Source organism: Scyliorhinus torazame, chromosome 5 (genome assembly GCF_047496885.1).
Source record: "Scyliorhinus torazame isolate Kashiwa2021f chromosome 5, sScyTor2.1, whole genome shotgun sequence".
Lineage (NCBI taxonomy): Eukaryota > Metazoa > Chordata > Chondrichthyes > Carcharhiniformes > Scyliorhinidae > Scyliorhinus > Scyliorhinus torazame.
Genome location: NC_092711.1, coordinates 130,594,781 through 130,608,696, shown reverse-complemented (window position 1 = coordinate 130,608,696; position 13,916 = coordinate 130,594,781). Strand labels below are relative to the sequence as shown.

Below are 13,916 nucleotides of genomic sequence, written 5' to 3'. Positions count from 1 at the left end.
GAATGTGTCCCGGGGGTGGTTCATGAGGACCAAACTGGGTTTGTGAAGGGGAGACAGCTGAACACGAATATACGGAGGCTGTTAGGGGTAATGATGATGGCCCCACCAGAGGGTGAAACGGAGATAGTAGTGGCGATGGATGCCGAGAAAGCATTTGATAGAGTGGAATGGGATTATCTGTGGGAGGTGTTGAGGAGATTTGGGTTTGGAGAGGGGTATGTTAGATGGGTGCAGCTGTTGTATAGGGCCCCAGTGGCGAGTGTGGTCACGAATGGACGGGGATCGGCATATTTTCGGCTCCATAGAGGGACAAGGCAGGGATGTCCTCTGTCCCCATTACTGTTTGCACTGGCGATTGAGCCCCTGGCGATAGCGCTGAGAGGTTCCAAGAGATGGAGGGGAATATTTGGGGGAGGAGAAGAACACCGGGTATCTTTATATGCGGATGATCTGCTACTATATGTGGCGGATCCAGCGGAGGGGATGCCAGAAATAATGCGGATACTTGGGGAGTTTGGGGATTTTTCAGGGTATAAATTGAACATGGGGAAGAGTGAGCTGTTTGTGGTGCATCCAGGGGAGCAGAGTAGAGAAATAGAAGACCTACCGTTGAGGAAGGTAACAAGAGACTTTCGTTACCTGGGGATCCAGATAGCTAAGAATTGGGGCACATTGCACAGGCTAAATTTGACGCGGTTGGTGGAACAGATGGAGGAAGATTTCAAGAGATGGGATATGGTAGCATTGTCAATGGCAGGGAGGGTGCAGGCGGTTAAGATGGTGGTCCTCCCGAGATTCCTCTTTGTGTTTTAGTGCCTCCCGGTGGTGATCACGAAGGCTTTTTTCAAAAGGATAGAAAAGAGTATCATGGGTTTTGTTTGGGCCGGGAAGACTCCGAGAGTGAGGAAGGGATTCTTACAGCGTAGTAGGGATAGAGGGGGGCTGGCACTACCGAGCCTAAGTGAGTATTATTGGGCCGCTAATATTTCAATGGTGAGTAAGTGGATGGGAGAGGAGGAAGGAGCGGCGTGGAAGAGATTAGAGAGGGCGTCCTGTAGGGGGACCAGCCTGCAGGCTATGGTGACAGCCCCATTGCCGTTCTCACCAAGGAACTATACCACGAGTCCGGTGGTGGTAGCTACACTGAAGATTTGGGGACAGTGGAGACGACATAGGGGAAAGACCGGAGCATTGGGGGGGTCCCCGATAAGAAACAACCACAGGTTTGCCCCGGGGGGAATGGATGGGGGATATGGAATGTGGCAAAGAGCAGGTATAACGCAATTGAAAGATCTATTTGTGGATGGGAAGTTCGCGAGTCTGGGAGCGCTGACTGAGAAATATGGGTTGCCCCAAGGGAATGCATTCAGGTACATGCAATTGAGGGCTTTTGCGAGGCAACAGGTGAGGGAATTCCCGCAGCTCCCGACACAAGAGGTGCAGGACAGAGTCATCTCGAAGAAATGGGTGGGGGACGGTAAGGTGTCGGATATATATAGGGAAATGAGGGATGAAGGGGAGACTATGGTGGACGAACTAAAAGGGAAATGGGAAGAAGAGCTAGGGGAGGAGATCGAGGAGGGGCTGTGGGCAGATGCCCTAAACAGGGTAAACTCGTCGTCCTCGTGCGCCAGGCTAAGCCTGATTCAGTTTAAGGTATTACACAGGGCACATATGACTGGAACACGGCTCAGTAAATTTTTTGGGGTGGAGGATAGGTGTGCGAGGTGCTCGAGAAGCCCAGCGAATCATACCCATATGTTTTGGTCATGCCCGGCACTACAGGGGTTTTGGATGGGGGTGACAAAGGTGCTTTCGAAAGTAGTAGGAGTCCGGGTCGAACCAAGCTGGGGGTTGGCTATATTTGGGGTTGCACAAGAGCCGGGAGTGCAGGAGGCGAGAGAGGCCGATGTTTTGGCCTTTGCGTCCCTAGTAGCCCGGCGCAGGATATTGCTAATGTGGAAAGAAGCCGAGCCCCCGGGGGTGGAGACCTGGATAAATGATATGGCGGGGTTCATAAAGTTAGAGCGGATTAAGTTCGTCCTAAGGGGGTCGGCTCAAGGGTTTACCAGGCGGTGGCAACCGTTCGTCGAATATCTTGCGGAAAGATAGATGGGGGAAAAAAAGAAGGCAGCAGCAGCAGCCCAGGACTTGGGGGGGGGGGGGGGGGATGGCCTGAGACAAGGCAGTTGCCAATTAGGGCTAGTTTTTATTTTTGTTATTTAATATTTATTTATTTGTTGTTGTTTTCTTTTGTTCTTGTTTAAATAAAAAAGGTCATTATTATCTGTATTGTTATAATGTTGTGTAAAGGATGCACAATGTACTGTGTTGGTTGACCAAAAATTTTCAATAAAATATTATTTAAAAAAAAAAAAAAGATTTCCTCCCACAGTCCAAAGACGTGCAGGTTCGGAAGTTTGGATTGGCTATGCTAAATTGTCCCTGGGTGAGGTTATAGGGATAGATCATCGAATTTACAGTGCAGAAGGAGGATATTCGGCCCATCGAGTCTGCACCGGTTGTTGGAAAGAGCACGCTACTTAAGCCCACACCTCCACCTAATCTTTCCCAGTAACCCCACCTAATCGTTTTGGACACTGAGGGCAATTTATCACGGCCAATCCACCTAACCTGCACATCTTTGGACTGTGGGAGGAAATCGGAGCACCCGGAGGAACCAACGCAGAAAAGGAGAGAAAGTGCAAACTCCACACAGACAGTGTCCCAAGCCGGTAATCGAACCTGGGACCCTGGAGCTGTATGTGCTACCATGTTGCCCTATATACCAGCATCTGCTTCATATTCCCTAACAAAAGTCGCCATTGTCACCATAAGTGGCTGGTTTAGCACAGGGCTAAAGAGCTGGCTTTTAAAGCAGACCAAGGCAGGCCAGCAGCACGGTTCAATTCCCGTACCAGCCTCCCCGAACAGGTGCCAGAATGTGGTGTTTCACAGTAACTTCATTTGAAGCCTACTTGTGACAATAAGCAATTTTCATTTCATTTCATTGTCCCAGCTGACCAGAGACCGCTTGTCCCTTTGAGGAGGGAGAGCTGACCGGTGGTGATTTAACCTGAGTGTCACCACGCCTCAGGCGAGGGGTAAGATTGAGAAGGAGGGGCCCTCGTGAATAACCTCAGCCGGTACGGGAATCGAACCCGCGCTGGTAGCATCGCTCTGCACCACGAACCAGCTGTCTTGCCAACAGAGCTAATCCAACGCTGGATAGGATTGGGGATGGCCAAGTTAGGGTGATCTTTCAGAGGGCCAGTACAGACTCGAAGGGCTGAATAGCCTCCTCATTCTGCACTATAGGGATTCTACATTGGATCCAATATATGTTCACTCACACACTGCAGCCTGACTTTTATTATTGGAACAGACACGGTGTTTGTTACTCTCAAAGTGAGTGAATCCTTTGCTGTTTCTCCTCTGGCCCCCATCTCCACTATTATTGTCCCACTGAGACTCTCACTGTTATTATTGGACAATCAGCGAGTCAGCCTGAGCCTGTGGCCGCTCTCACCATCTGTAACCGTCACAATGCCCGGGTGATTGACGGCAGATCCGGAGCAATAGGAAAAGTAGGGGCGGGGCTGGAGGACCGACAGAGTGCGGCTGGTCCTCCAACCAATCGGAGTGAAAGGGCGGGGCCCACTGTGATTGAAGCATGCGCAGTGTGGGTAATGGCGACGCAGAAGGGTGTTTTCTTCAGATCTGAAATTGGTAAGAGGGGATAAACAATATGGAGGGAGCGAGAGATCGCGGGGGTGAGCGGAAACGTTGTGTAAAGCTGTTGTAAGCTTTCGGAAAAGAGCTTAGACCGAGCGGAGCTGCAGCTCATATTCGGCTCGGGTTAACGGCCGCCATCTTTATTGGATGTGCTTCAGGGCGCATATATTGAAGCACAAGTTGGACAGATATTTTATTGACAATGGAGTTGAGGGTTATGGGAAACAGGTCGGAAAATAGAAAGCTGAGATGAGGAGGAATCTCTTCACTCGAGGATGTGGTGAAGCTTTGGAATTCTCTACCCCAGAGGAATGTGGAGCCTCAGTCATCAAGTATTTTCAAGGCAAATATTGACAGGTTTCTAGATATTGAAGATATCGAGGGATATGGGGAGCGTTTGGGAAAATGGTGCTGAGGTAGATCAGCCAAGGATCATATTGAATGGTTGAGTAGACTCGGTGGGCTGAATGGCCCACTCTTGCTCCTATTATAATCTCTGTGCAGCACGGTAGCACAGTGGTTAGCACAGTTGCTTCACAGCTCCAGGGTCCCAGGTTCGATTACCAGCTTGGGTCACTGCATGTGCGGAGTCTGCACGTTCTCCCTGTGTGTGCGTGGGTTTCCTCCGGGTGCTCCGGTTTCCTCCCACAGTCCAAAGATGTGCAGGTTAGGTGGATTGGCCATGCTAAATTGCCCTTAGTGTCCAAAATTGCCCTTAGTGTTGGGTAGGGTTACTGGGTTATGGGGATAGGGTGGAAGTGTGGGCTTGGGTAGGGTGCTCTTTCCAAGAGCCGGTGCAGACTCGATGGGCCGAAAGGCCTCCTTCTGCACTGTAAATTCTGTGATTCTATGTGTCTTGGTCAGGAAGCAGTGAGCTGAGCTGGGATCCGTCAATCAACATGAATCAGCACCTTCAGGAGAATTGGGAGGGTGAATATTAAATACAGCAGAGTGAGAATGGAGGGAGAGTGTGTGGGATGGAGATTTACAACTTTTGGGGAACAAGAGGAAACAATGTTCGATAGGAACCAGAATTGTCTGTTCTGAATTTCTATCCTGTACTAACAATGATGCCTTTTGTAAATCGGTATTAAAGGATATTGGAAGAGGAGAACTTATATAGACAGAAATCTTAAACATCACGTCGCGATATGATAACTTCACTCGATTCCTTCTGATCTGAATATCATTGGCAAGAAGAAGAAATGTTTGATCTGTCAGCTTCAAAAGATTTTAAACGTGAGTGTGACTGGAAAACCACCGAGACCCACACAACTCACACCCGAGTGAGAGTGTTCCAGTGAACTGACTGTGGAAACATCAGTGTGACTGGAAAAGAACCGAGACCCACACAACACACACCCGAGTGAGAATGTTCCAGTGAACTGACTGTGCAAAGAGCTTTAACCAGTTAGTTGGCCTGAAAAAACATCACACCATTCACAGCGAGGAGAGACAGTGTACATGTTCTGTGTGTGGCCGAGGCTTCCACTGATTGTCCAACCTTGAGAGACACGAGGAGACCCAAAACATGGAGAAACCGTGGAAATGTGGGGATTGTGGGAAGGGATACAGATTCCCATCTCAGCTGGAGACTCATCGACGCAGTCACACTGGGGAGAGGCTGTTCACCTGTTCTCAGTGTGGGAAGTGATTCATTCAGTTATCTCACCTGCAGTCACACCAGCGAGTTCACACTGGGGAGAAACCATTTACCTGCTCTAAGAGTGGAAAGGAATTACATAGAAAATAGGAGCAGGATGAGACCATTTGGCCCTTTGCACCTGCTCTGCCATTCATTATGATCGTGGCTCATCATCCAACTCAATATCTTAATCCCAATTTCCCCTCCATATCCTTTGATCCCCTTCACCCTCAGTGCTATATCTAACTGCTTCTTGAAAACATACAATGTATTGACCTCAACTATTTCCTGTGGTAACAAATTCCACAGGCTCACCACTCTCTGGTTGAAGAAATTACTCCTCATCTCTGTCCTAAATGGTCTACCCCGTATCCTCAGACTGCGACCTCTGGTTCTGTTTCCCACCATCGGGAAAATCTTTCCTGCATCTACCCTGTCAAGTCCTGTTACAATATTATAGGTTTCTATGAGATCCCCCATTCTTCTGAACTCCAGCGAATACAATCCTAACTGATTCAATCTCTCATACGTCAGTCCCACCATCCCAGGAATCAGTCTGGTAAACCTTCGCTGCACTCCCTCTGGAGCAAGAACATCCTTCCTCAGATAAGGAGACCAAAACTGCACACAATATTCCAGGTACGGCCTTGCCAAGGCCCTGTATAATTGCAGCAAGATATCCCTGCTCCTGTTCTCGAATCCGCTCGCAATGACGGCTAGCATACCTTTTGCCTTCTTTACCGCCTGCTGTACTTGCATACTGACCTTCAGTGACTGGTGTACGAGGATACCCAGGTCTCGTTGCACACTCCCTTCTCTTAATTTATGACCATTCAGCTAATAGTCTGCCTTCTTGTTTTTGGTACCAAAGTGGGTAACCTTGCATTTTTTCTAATTATACTGTATCTGCAATTCATTTTCCCACTCACTCAACTAGTCCAAATCCAATAACTGAAGGATCTCTGCAACCTCCTCACAGCTCACCCTCCCATGCAACGTGTGTCATCTGCAAATTTGGAGATATTGCATTTTGTTCCCTCATCTAAATCGTTAATATATAGGGTGGCGCAGTGGTTAGCACTGCTGTATCATGGAGCCGAGGACTAGAGTTCAATCCTGGCCCCGGTTCACTGTGCGTGTGGAGACAAGTTCTCCCGTGTCTGTGTGGGTCTCAGCCCCATAACCCAATGATGGGCAGGGTAGGTGAATTGGGCAGGGTGGGTGAATTGGCCATGCTAAATTGCACCTTAATTGGGGAAAAAAAAATTGGGTACTTTAAATTTGTAAAATAAAGTCATTAAAATATCTTGCGAAGAGACTTCCGGTGGTGGCTATGGAGGGGTAAGCCGCACATTTGGTGGCTCTCGATCCGGTCGGACTTTTGGACCTTTTCCCCCGACTTTTTTGTACTTTTGAGCACTGGATCGGAAGGCATAGGCACCCAGGTACTGACTCCAGACATAGGTGTATGGAATTAACAAGTTGAAAGAAACGCAAACAGCTGAAGAAGTGGACAAACACGGGCAGTGTAGAAGCTGCTGCTGAGGACAATATGGCCGATGTCCGGACCCCGGTGCAGACAGCCCAGCCAACAACGGAGCATCTGCTGAAGGTCATCCAAGAGGGCTTTACCGTGTTGAAACGGGACAGTTTAGAACCGATTCAGAAATCAATCGAGTGCCTGGAGCATAGGCTGGATGCCCAGGATCAAACGATCCAGGAGCTGGAAAAGGCGCTGGAGGAGCAGGAGGATCACCAAACGGTGGTGGAGATGGAGAGACTGAAGGATCAACAAAAAAGGCTCCTGGAAAAGGTGGATGACCTAGAAAATAGGTCCCGTCGGCAGAATTTGAGAATCGTTGGCCTCCCGGAGGGGGCTTAGGGAGAGGATGCTGCCGCGTGTGTGGCAGTCATGTTCCAGAAGTTGTTGGGAGATGATGTCTTCCCTCGCCCGGTGGAGGTGGACAGGGCGCTGGCGAGGCAGCCGCGCCCCCCCCCCCCCCCCAAGCGATGGTTGCCCGGTTCCACAGGTTCCTGGACAAGGAGTGGGTGCTACAGTGGGCCAAACGCACGCAGAGCTGCCATTGGAATAACAGTGCCCTGCGCAACTACCAGGACCTGAGCGTGGAGGTGGCCAGAAGGAGGGCAGGCTACAGGCAAGTCAAAGAGACTCTGTTTAAGAAGCAGGTGAAGTTTTGACTGCTGTACCCGGCGCGCCTGTGGGTCACGCACGAGGGATGGCACCATGCACGAGGGATGGCACCATTACTTTGAGGAGCCCGAGGATGCGATGGACTTCGCCAAGAGAGAAGGGCTGGAGTGGAACTGAGGACTTTCTGGAATTGTGTTAAAAAGACACTGAGTGATGTTTACACATTTTTCTGGTATGTTTTTTTTCCTGGTTTTTCTTTTTCTCTCCTGTATTTGAGTTTTCGTTGGAAAAAGAGGGTAGTTAAGGTATTTGGTGCTGGGGGCTTTTTGTGTTCGGATTGGGGTGGTTAGAAGTGCATATTATTTATTCTGTTTTATTCGATTTGCACTAGCGTTGGGGTTTTCTTTGTTCCTTGTTTTTTTTTTGGTTTCTTTTCAGAGCAATTGCTCGAGGATGGCTGGTTTGGGGAAATGGTGTTGATGGGCGGGGGGGATGGGTCAGAGGGAACAATAAGTGGTAGACTTGTTGGAGTCGAGAGTCACCAGGCGAGCTGGGTGAGCTGGTCTACGGAAGCCAGGTGTGGGGTGTGTATATAGCTAGCTTATGGCAGGGGTTGGGTTACAGGGTGTTGTTGCGAGGGGTGGGCGGGGGGGTAGCTGATCGGCTGATGAGAGAGGGACTTAGGTGCGGGAACATGGAGGAGGTCGGAGGTGGGGGCTGCCAGAAGGCGGGCCGGGGGATGCGCGACACGGGCTGGGGGCAACCCCAAGTAAGGAGATGGCTGATCGGGGGGGGGGGGGGGGGCACGGGGCCCAACCAGGCTGATCATCTGGAACGTTAGAGGGTTAAACGGGCCGGTAAAGAGGGCACGTGTGTTCGCGCATCTGAGGGAGCTGAAGGCGGACATAATAATGCTTCAGGAGACCCATCTGAAAGTAGCCGACCAGGTCAGATTGAGGAAGGGTTGGATCAGCCAGCTCTTCCACTAGTAGCTGGACACTAAAACCAGGGGGTTGCGATTTTGGTCAACAAATGGGTGCAATTCGAGGCGGGCAGCACAATCTCGGATGTGGAGGCAGATTTGTCATGGTGAGTGGCAAGCTTGAGGAATGAGGGTAGTTTTGGTCAATGTATATGCCCCAAACTGGGATGATGTGGAGTTTATTAAGAGACTACTGGGGAAGATACCTGACCTGGACTCGCACAGGCTGATTTTTGGAGGGGATTTTAACACAGTCCTTCTCCGGCCTAGACCGGTCGTGTTCTAAAATGGGTAAGAGCAGGCAATGGCAAAAGAACTGAGGGGGTTTGTGGAGCAAATGGGGGGGCTGGTCCATGGAAGGAGTTTTCGTTCTATTCACCTGTCCATAAGGTGTATTCCCAAATTGATTTTTTCATCATGAGCACGGATTTGCTAGTGGGGGTGACAGACGTAGAATATTTGGCAATCGCTATTTTGAACCATGCCCCGCACTGGGTTGATCTGTGGTCTGCAAGGAAAGTTTTCAGCACCCTCAATGGAGGCTAGAGGTCAGTTTGATGGCGGACAAGGCGGTGTGTGAGAGGTTGATGGAAATTATGCAAAACTACCTGCAGGTCAATGACACGGGAAGTCTCGGCTGCGGTGCTTTGGGAGGAGCTGAAGGCAGTGGTGAGAGGGGAGCTGATTTTGATTAGAGCACGTAGGGACAGGACGGACAGGGCAGAAATTGACCGACTGGTAAGGGATATCTGACAGACAGGAGATACGCGGAGACCCCGAGGGCAGAGCTATTAAGGGAACAACGAAGGTTACAGACTGAGTTTGGGGTGGTGTCCACAGGTAAGGCTGTGGAGCAGCTCAGGAAGGCGAGGGGTGCGATTTACGAGCACGGGGAGAAAGCCAGTAGAATGTTGGCACAGCAACTGAGGAAGAGGGAGGCGGCCAGGGAGATAGGGAAAGGTAGTCGATGGGGGGGACGGGACGGGACGTGGGTGGGGGGTTGGGGGGGGCTTGGTTGGGGATCCGGAAGGGCTGAACAAGTAGTTCAGGGACTTCTATAGTAAGCTTTACACCTCGGAACCCCCCCGCCCCCGGAGCTGGAGGGGATGAGGCACTTTCTGGATGGACTGACCTTCGCAAAAGTGGGCAGGGGTTTGGTAGACGGGTTGGGTGCCCCGATCAGGACCGAAGAAATATTGAGGGGCTTGAGGGCCATGCAATCGGGTAAAGCCCCTGGGCCGGATGGGTATCCGGTGGAGTTTTACAAAAAGTTCTCTTGAGATAGTGGGGCCGGTGCTGGCCAGGGTTTTTAATGAGGCAAGAGACAGAGGGGTGTTACCCCCGACGATGTCACAGGCCACCACCTCCCTGATATTGAAACGGGACAAAGACCCGGAGGCATGTGGGTCCTATAGGCCGATCTCTCTGCTCAACGTAGATGCTAAAATACTGGCCAAGCTCTTGGCTGCTAGGATTGAGGACTGTGTGCTGGACGGCATTATGGAGGATCAAACCGGGTTCATCAAGGGCAGGCAGCTGGTGGCCAACCTAAGAAGGCTGCTGAATGTGATCAGGATGCCCCTGGAGAGTAGGGAGGCAGAGGTAGTTGTGGCAATGGATGCCGAAAAGGCTTTCGACCGGGTTGAGTGGGACTATTTATGGGAGGTGCTGGGACGATTCGAGTTCGAGGAGGGCTTTATCGACTGGGTCAGACTGTTGTACTAGGCTCCGGAGGCGAATGTGAGGACGAATAGAACGACATCTGAATATTTCAGACTGTACTGTGGGAGAAGGCAGGGGTGCCCCCTCTCCCCACTGCTGTTTGCAGGGCAATTGCCCTGAGAGCTTCTAGGGGTTGGAAGGGGCTGGAAGGGGGTGGGGGGTGGAAAACAGAGTTTCATTGTATGCCGATGACCTGCTCTTATACATCACGGATCCAGTGGCTGGGATGGATGAAATCATGGGAATCCTGAAGGAATTTGGTCGGTTCTGGGAGTACAAACTGAACATGGCAAAGAGTGAGTTGTTTGTAGTCCAGGCGAGGGGCCAGGAGGGCAGGTTGAGGGGGCTGCCATTCAGGCTAGTAGGAAACAGCTATAGATACTTAGGGATACAGGTGGCGCGGGACTGGGGCCGTCTGCTCAAGTTGAACTTGTCTCGGTTGGTGGAGCAGATGAGGGCTGAGTTCCGGAGGTGGGATGCGCTCCCACTGACACTAACGGGGAGAGGGCAGACGGTTAAAATGACAATCCTCCCGAGATTCCTGTTCCTCTTCCAGTGTTTCCCCATTTTCATTCTGCGGTCTTTTTTCAAGAAGGTCAATAAAATGATTATGGGGTTTGTGTGGGCGGGAAAGTCCCCGAGGGTGAGGAGATTGATGCTTGAGAGGAATCGAGGGGAAGGGGGGCTGGCGCTGCCAAACTTTAGTAACTACTACTGGGCGGCCAACTTCCTATGATAAGGAAGTGGATGGTGGATGCGGGGTCGGTTTGGGGGTGAATGGAGGCCGCTTCGTGCAGGGGCACCAGTTTGGCAGCCCTGGTCACGGTGCCCCTGCCGCTCCCGCCGGCAGGGTACTCCACCAGCCCAATAGTGGTGGCGACTTTGCGGATCTGGGGCCAATGGAGAAGGCATATGGGGGGAGTGAGAGCATGGGTTTGGTCCCCAATTTGCGACAAATCACCGGTTTGCCCCGGGGAATATGGACGGTGGGTTCCGAGCATGGCGGAGCGCTGGGATTGAGAGGTTGGGGGATTTGTTCTTGGAAGGGAGCTTCCTGAGCATGAGGGCGTTAGAGGAGAAATTTGGGCTGGCGAGAGGGAATGAGTTCAGGTACTTGCAAGTGTAGGATTTCCTACGCAGACAGATTCCGTCCTTCCCACGCCTGCCACTTAGGGGGATCCAGGACAGGGTTGTGTCCAGCGGATGGGTGGGGGAGGGTCTCGGATATATATAAAGAACTTATGGGAGCAGAGAAGACACAGATCGAGGAGCTGGAGCTTAAGTGAGAAGAGGAGCTCAGAGGGGAGATAGAAGAGGGCTTATGGGCGGAGGCGTTGAGCAGGGTAAACGCGACCGCAACATGCGCTCGGCTCAGCCTGATTCAATTCAAGGTCGTCCAGCCGGCCCACATGATGAGTAAATTTTTGGGATTGGAGGACAGGTGCGCCAGATGTTCGGGAGGATCGGTAAACCATGTCCACATGCTTTGGGCATGCACCAAACTCAGGGGGTACTGGCAGGGATTCGCGGATGTTATGTCCCAGGTACTGAAAACTGTTTTATATTGTTTATTATGCCAAAATGTCCTAATAAAATAGTTTATCAAAAAAAACCAATCTTGCGAATATCTGGGGTCCTAGTACTGATCCCTGCGGTACCCCAATAGTCACTGCCTGCCAATTTGAAACGGACCCATTAATTCCTACTCTTTGTTTCCTATCTGACAAACAGTTTTTTTTATCCATCTCAATACACTACCCCTAATTCATGTGCTTTAATTTTACACACTAATTTCTTATGCGGGACTTTGTCGAAAGCCATCTGAAAATACAAATATACCACATCCACTGGCTCCCCCTCGTTAACTCTACCAGTTATACCCACAAAGAATTCCAGTAGATTTGTCAAGCATGATTTCCCCTTCATAAATCCATGCTGACTCTGTCCGATCCTGCCACTGGTTTCTAATTTCCTGTTTTCTCTCTATCTCGCTTTTTAAATAGTGGAGTTACATAAGCCACCCTCCAATCTGCATGAACTGTTCCAGAGTCTATAGAATCCTGGAAGATGACCACCAATGCATCCACTATTTCTAGAGCCACTTCTTTAAGTACTTTGCGATGCAGATTATCAGGCCCTGGGGATTTATCAGCCTTCAATCTGATCAATTTCCCCAACACCATTTCTCTACTAATATTGATCTCCTTCAGTTCGTCCCTCTCACTAAATCCTGCGTTCCCCAACATTTCTGATTTGTGCCCTCATTTGTGAAGACAGAACCAAAGTATGTATTTATTTGCCCAGCGATTTCTTTGTTCCCTATTATACATTCCCCTGTTTCTGACTGTAAGGAACCTACATTTGTCTTCATTAAACTTTTTCTCTTCACATACATATGCAAACTTTTACAATCAGCCTAATTTCCTGTTTTATGCCATTCCCTACATCACCACTGCAGTTTGGGGTCTGTATACGATGCCCACTAATTGTTTTGCCCCTTGGTGTTTCTCAGCTCTATCCATACAGATTCCACATTGTCAGAGCTAATATCTTTCCTCACAATTTTATTAATTTTCTCTTTTGCCATTGGCGGCAGAGTAGCACAGTGGTTAGCACTGTTGCTTCACAGCGCCAGGGTCCCAGGTTCAATTCCCGGCTTGGGTCACTGGCAGTGCGGAGTCTGCACATTCTCCCCGTGTCTGCATGGTTTTCCCTGGGTGCTCCGGTTTCCTCCCACAAGTCCCGAAAGACATGCTGTTAGGTGAATTAGACATTCCGAATTCTCCCTCAGTGACCTGAACAGGCGCCGGAGTGTGGAGACTTGGGATTGTCACAGTTACTTCATTGCAGTGTTAATGTCAGCCTACCTGTGACAAGAATAAAGATTATTATTATCCAGCATTGCCACTGCACTGCTTTTTCCTTTTTGTCTGTCCTTCTGAAACAGTGAATATATTAAGTTCCCATCCCTGGTCATCCTGCAGCCATGTCTCCATAATCCCAATTATCTCACACCCGTCTACGTCTATTTGCGCGATTCACTCGGTTATGCTGTCTGCAGTCACACCAGCGAGTTCATACTGGGAAGAGGCCGTTCACCTTCTCTCAATGTGCGAAAAGATTTTGTAATTCATCGCACTTTCTGAGACACCAACAAGTTCACAACTGATTACAGGGATTGGATTCTGCTGTTATTGTTTCTGTTCCCAATCACATCCAGGACTGCATTTTGTTCATAATGTTGGTCAATGGGGATGGTCGGCGGGTTTCTTTCTGCTGGACTGGAAGGTCTCACGACTTCGCCTCCAGTGGTCGATTCTGAGCCTTCTTGCGAATATCTGGTTGCACATTTCACAAGGATCCAAGAGTGAAAGGGAGTTTGGAGGTTCAAAGATGTTTCATTGCCATTTCCGTTTGAAAACCCCCAAAATCATGTCACATTGCCATGAAGATGGGCTCTGGTGGTTACATGGTCCTTTTGTTTAATGTAATTTTGTCACAGAAGAAACCTATTAGGGTATGAGGGCCATGTTCTCTGTGGTGCACTGGGAAACAACATTAAATATTATGGTGTGTTATGGGCCAGGGTTTAGAGAACCCCAAAGTGTATCATGGAGTTCACCTGACCCACAACTTTTACTAGATTGTGGTATGGGGAGCACACGGCCCACTCTACAGGT

The 13,916-nt window shown here is 49.9% G+C and overlaps 2 protein-coding genes across 2 annotated transcripts in view; both read left to right on the top strand.

Moving 5' to 3' along the window:
* LOC140419748 (uncharacterized) overlaps positions 1 to 4,847 on the top strand; it is a 204,541-nt gene extending 199,694 nt beyond the window's left edge. The window contains exon 4 of the transcript XR_011946005.1: positions 4,832 to 4,847. The gene's annotated coding sequence lies outside the window, so the exon portion shown is untranslated. The remainder of the gene's footprint in view (positions 1 to 4,831) is intronic.
* LOC140419754 (uncharacterized) overlaps positions 3,661 to 13,916 on the top strand; it is a 64,012-nt gene continuing 53,756 nt past the window's right edge. Inside the window, exon 1 of the mRNA XM_072503735.1 lies at positions 3,661 to 3,729. The gene's annotated coding sequence lies outside the window, so the exon portion shown is untranslated. The remainder of the gene's footprint in view (positions 3,730 to 13,916) is intronic.